Source organism: Nanorana parkeri, unplaced genomic scaffold (genome assembly GCF_000935625.1).
Source record: "Nanorana parkeri isolate BGI_ZX_2015 unplaced genomic scaffold, ASM93562v1 scaffold426, whole genome shotgun sequence".
Lineage (NCBI taxonomy): Eukaryota > Metazoa > Chordata > Amphibia > Anura > Dicroglossidae > Nanorana > Nanorana parkeri.
The window spans coordinates 466,351-472,350 of record NW_017306694.1 but is presented as its reverse complement, the minus strand read 5'-3'; the positions used below and the strand labels follow the sequence as shown (position 1 = coordinate 472,350).

General features: G+C 44.9%; 1 protein-coding gene across 1 annotated transcript in view; it reads right to left on the bottom strand.

Annotated features, from left to right (window-relative positions):
* The window catches only part of ETNK1 (ethanolamine kinase 1), a 33,225-nt gene that overhangs the window by 4,474 nt on the left and 22,751 nt on the right, over positions 1 to 6,000 (bottom strand). The gene's annotated exons all lie outside the window — the stretch shown is intronic.

Here is a 6,000-nt window from a genome sequence, read left to right as displayed (position 1 = left end):
GGGGGGGGCAATACAAGCCAAGCCGTATTCTGTAGATAAATACATACACTCTATGTATTCATAATATACTATTAAGTGCCATTCTCAGACCAGAGGAAGTTCCTTGTGTGTGCATACATCATTTGCAGTAGTAACGCATTTCTTGCTGGGGGAGGTCTAAGAGCCATGCCTACATACTAAGCGTTCTTAGTCTTCTGTACTTTATCCAGTAAACATAGACAAAAAGGAATTTACCAAAACTGGAGCAGACAAAATCTGGAGCAGCTGTGCATGGCAACCAATCAGCTTCTCTCTTTCATTTTCAAATCATCCCTCAAACTGAAGAGAGATGCCGATTGGTTGCCATGGGCAACTGCTCCAGATTTTGTCTTCCCCAGTTTTGATACATTCCCCCCAGAGACATTAAGACTCTTATCCGGTGCTGTCGTTGCCAATGAATTATGTATGCAGAATAATCTCTGTGGATATGGCGCACTCTGGGCATATAATGCTCTCTGCCAGACCCTAGAGGACATTCTGGGACTTCTGTCTGGCTGTCAGACCTCTTTTTAATGGCCTGCTTACGGTAAAATTCACAGGTCAGCCCAGAGCAGAAAGCGTGTTTACATTTTCCTACTCGTCATTTTACACAACATTGGCAATTTGTCATTTGACAGGAATATACTGCTGCACGGCATAACATATAAAAACATTTGAAGGGAAACAAACTGTGTGCTGAGTTAAAGATGAAGGTTACAAACAAAAAGGAAATATAAATAAATACATAAAATAAAAAAGATCTAAGAAGATACTGATGAGGCCGTTACCAGGATGCGTTCACTCCCATGTGGCAGGCACAAGTGAACATGTGATCGACAAACCGCCAGTCACTGCGTTTAAGAAGCATGGAGAACGCCGCCACAGGGCAGCGGGCAATGGCAAACCTAATCTGCGGCAGATGAAGAGAATTTGGCACTCACATTTTACAACACAAAACTTTCATGGTTAAAAGTTCGGATCTTTACCCCTTTCTTTCCAGAAGTTTTAAAGTGGAATTGAGCAATCGTCACGTCATTAAGTACATCAATTTAGGTTTAGGACCCTATTAAATGAATGCAATGTTCTAGTTTTGAAAATGTGTATAAAATAGGAGTAGCAATAACAAAACACACACAAAAACAGGACATTAAAGCCCGTGACGCACTGCACGCAAAGCCGCGCAGAGCCAAGCAAAGCTGTCCGGCACAGAGCTTTGCGTGCAGTGTGTGAGCTGAGTGCAGGCAGATGACTGACCAATCGGCTCGTGCGTAACAACCGGCCAGAAGTCGCATCCTGACGCGAGTCTACATGCGCGAGCCGATTAGCTGAAGATGAAATTTTTGATCCCGGCACGCTACACGAGCTCTCGCAAGCTGACATGCCGGGGAGAAAATGACATGACACACTGCTCGCGAAGGCAGCGTCCCACCGCTCCACGAGCAGTGTGTCACAGCCTTAAGAACTTATCGGCCTGTGAAATGTGTGTATTTAAAGCGACCCTGCCCCTAAATAAAAGCTGATAAAGCTTAACACTGCCTGCAAAAGCAGAGGAAAACTTACCTATCCGGCAGGCAGTGTATTCAATGTTTGCTCTCTTGCAGAGCTCCAGGCGCCGCTGCTACTGGACACTTCTGGATGTGTCAGTTAGCGTTCCCCCACTGGCTGCTGTAGTTCCTCCTGCAAACTCCTCTACCACTGCTATGCTCTGTTAGTGACGTAGGAGTCAGCGGGAGAAACTACAGCAGCCAGAGGAGGTAACGCTATAAGATACATCCAGAATGGAGGGATAGCTGCAGTGCCTAGAACGTTGCAAGACAGCAAACATTCAACATACCACCGCCGGATAGGCGAGTATTCCTCTCCTTCTGCAGGCGTCTTAGTTTGATGTCCTTGAGGAAGTTTAATCAGAAGTTACAGCAGAGAAAACAGTTTTGAACGCAAGCTTCTTCCACGTCTCTGCTAACATAACTAGAAGCTGCCTTATCACTAGATATGACCTAATCATATGACACATAATGGATCTATAGCTGCCCATCTAGTCTGTTATGTGCAGGGTTTATTTTTAGATATAGATATCAATCTTTTAATGAAAGCCCTTTGCAGTACTAAGGCCCCCTTCACACGGGTGGTCCGATCGGGTCCGCCTGTCACGTTTTTCAAGCAGAACTGATCGGATGGCTAGTGCTAGTCTATGGGCAGCTGTGTTTAAACAGACAAACATCCATTTACATAGCCCATTTACATCCAATTCCCCGTAGACTGACATGGGGTCCGGTAATTTCAGTGTTCACCTCCTTCGCAGAATGGAGGGGGAAAAAAAAGAAACACTGGACAAACACAGATGTCACAGAGGTGACATCTAGGAATGCACCGATACTAGTATCAGTATCGATGCCGAGTATTTGGGCGAATACTCGTACTCGCCCAAATGCTCCGATGCCTAGCCCGATACCGGAGCTTCTGTGATCAGGAAGCCGAGCAGCGAGTCATTACATGCCGCCTGGCTTCCCGATTGGCCAGAAAGCCGGCTCAATGCTTCCTCCTCACCTGGTGACGAGAGAGCATGGAGATGGCTTCACTTCTAATCGGGAAGCCAGGTGGCAAGTCATTACACGCTGCCTGGCTTCCTTAATGGGGCTTCCGTTATCGGTGAGTACCAGAAAAAAACATTGGTACTCGAAACCGAAAAAATGGTGTTGGTGCATCTCTAGTGACATCCAGCCCGTACTGCTCCGATCAGGAGGGGATCTGTGCACAGATCTCCTCCTGATCAGCCTGTGTGAAAGCAAATGTTTTAAAACAATTTATTAAAAATGAGTAACAACTTTTTTGCCTTGTATGCTAATCGTCCGTTTAAAGCAGGGGTAGCAAACCTCCAGCCCCCTCCAGCTGTGGTGAAACTACAAATCCCATGATGCATCGCTCTTCGGGAGTCATGTCTGTGGCTGTGAGAATCTTGCAATGCCTCATGGGATTTGTAGTTCCACCACAGCTGGAGGGCCGGAGGTTTGCTACTGGAGCAGCGGTGCATGGCAACCAACCAGCTTTTATTTTCAAAGCTCAACTGAACAAACTGAAGAGAGAAGCCGATTGGTTACAATGGGCAAATGCTTCAGATTCTGTCTGCTCCGGTTTTGATCTTATTTGGTCCTATGAATCTTGCCTCCAGCAGCAGCCAGGAGACTAAAGCCATAGGAGTCAATGCTTCTCTCTGTACAGAGTGCCTGATCCCAGGCTGCAATGTACACAGGGAACATGTAGTATGGGGTGCGCTGCCATGCTAAAGCTGTGTCTGCTCTGTAATTCATACACAAAAAACTCTTCACATGGTTTAATATACAGAAAGGATTAAAAGAAACGTTGAACCTGCACTTTCTACAGTTAACAATGTAACTAGACACCAGAAAGCAATGTTACTATAGCATACGAATATATCGTATATAAAAATATAGCAATTATAGCCATTTTGAGGGGTTGATTTGTGTGTGAACGTTGCCATACTTTGCCTTGTTTACAATAGGTAGAATAGACAATTACTTCCAAGCAAGATTTCTGCACACATTTAAGACACTGAATAGAGAAAGAAATTCCACTTTAAAACCAAGGAAGTTCCTGTCCTGACCCAGGGAGCGGCCATATAAATTATTCTGTAACATACATGTAATAACATATCACCCTATAATACAGCCAACTGTGCAGCGCCTACAACACTTCCTTTAAGCTACTTTTGTGTGACAGAGATTTCTATAGATTCTGATCAGTCTGATAGCTATCATTGATTGACAAATTACACCCCACCCACCAAGACAAGTCATGTTCATCATCACAATGAGCCCCACACACTGTTATTGTAATGAATAATGTACCTTCTGCTGGAGATTTCTAAGAATATCAGAATTCGCCTCAGAGTTCAGTTCTCTTAAAGTGAACTTTTCTATTTCCAAGTTTGTGGACATAGTAATACTTTTGTAATCTGTTCCATCCAACACGGAGCTCAAGCAGACTAAACAGCGCTGTTACTAATATGCAAATGTTGACTTTTTCAAAAGTCATCAGCCAAGTTCTGATCTCCACCTCCAACCCTGGCCAATCATGTATGCAGATTACAGAGAGGCGAGACTGTCACTGAAGGATAAGCATGTGTGATGTGAGGGCTGTGATTGCCACCTCTCTGTGATTACAACCTCTCAACCTTACAACCACCTCTCTGTGATTACAATTCTCATGTTATGCAACAGTAAATTCTTTGTAAACTGAGTTGCCTGTAACAGGCAGCAGCTTTTGTAATCACTGGCCAAGGAAAGGTTGCTTCTATTATGTACTCAAGGCAGAATTGCGATGCATAGAAGGAGCACAGCTCGTCTGCTCTGTTCTGGTGACCAACCTACATGTCAGAAATGGCAGGTTCCAGCAAAACGATATTTAGCTTTAAGAGAATCAGTACTGAGATAATTTTTAAAGGCTACCACTAGGGATGCACTGATACTAGTATTGGTGGCGATACCGAGTATTTGCTCCCAATACAGGAACTTATCGGGAAGTCGGGCGGCGAGTCTTTACATGCAGCCCGGCTTCCTGATTCACCGAGAAGCGGTGACCGAGCATGGAGCCAGCGGCTTCCAGGCCAATCAGGAATCCAGGCGTTGTGTAATGACTCGCCGCCTGGCTTCCTGATTGGCCAGCTCCCCGACCATTTAGGAAGCTGGGCAGCGAGTCATTAACCCCCCCAGCCCCACCCGACTTCCCGATTGGCCAGAAAGCCAGTTCCGTGCTTCCACCTCACCTGATGACCATGGAGGCAGGTTCCCGCTAATCAGGAAGTCAGGCGGTGAGTCATTACACGTCGCCCGGCATCCTAAATGGGACTTCCGGTATTGGCATTCAGTATCAACAAGTACCGTAAACGAAAAAAAAAAATATTAGTAATCGATACCGAAAAAATTATATCGGTGCATCCATAGTTACCACTGTTGAGCTCCATCTGAAAATACTAGATGCCTGACTGTCTTCAGTAACTGCTAACCCAGCATCAGAGAAAGCAAAACTCCTGATCTGCATCTTAGTTAAACATTTGAACCATCCGTGCAGCATAAAGAGGCAACAGGCGTTTTCAGAAGGAGCTGTCAGAAATCGTAACCTTCAAGTTTCCTTCAGTATCGATTGTTTAATGAGGGATTGTTTTTTTTTTTGTTTTTAACCAAATGTGGAAACAAGAAAAGACTGCTTTAAGGTAAACAATTAGGCATGTGACAGGTTCACTTGGATACTGATCCCTGAATTCCTAAGGAGAATTCTGTTATACTTAAGAGCAGAAGTTACATTTATTCATATAAAATATCACAAATGTTAGTATTCTCTCTCCCGGGCAGTGTCTACAGCCCAACTACATGGCAGCCAAGAGAGAGAAACATGCACACACCCATCCCCCTCTGCCCTTATACATACTAACCAGAAAGGCTCCGAAAGATATCCATCTTAAAGAGAACCAGAATGTGGTATCTACCTCCCACAAGGGCTCCCAATTATTAAAATGGGCACCTCACTTCTTTAGATGGTCTTCATTGATCTCATCCCCAAAACCTGCAGCATGACCGACAACCACAACTTCCTGGATGTGCTTGTAGCACACCTCCTCCTACCCTCCGCACCTTTTCTATTGCTTAGTGAGGCCTAATGTTGCATCTGGTAGCAAAAGGGAACGTACAAAAGGGTAGGAGGAGGCAAACTAGTAATGCACCCTGCAGCATGTAGCTGCCTTCTGCACCCTGAGCTCTGGGTTTATGGGGGTATAATAAAGATCATTTGAAGAGACTGGTACTAAGGGGAATGGGGACAAAGTGCAGGAACTTAAAGCAGCCTCCAAAACCTTCCTGACAGCTGACCCTCAAGCTGTTCTGACTGGCAAAGCTTCTAACCTTGATAGGACCAAATCATGCCCTTTCCAACCTTCTGCACATTTTTATAAGCCAGTGAGACTTATCT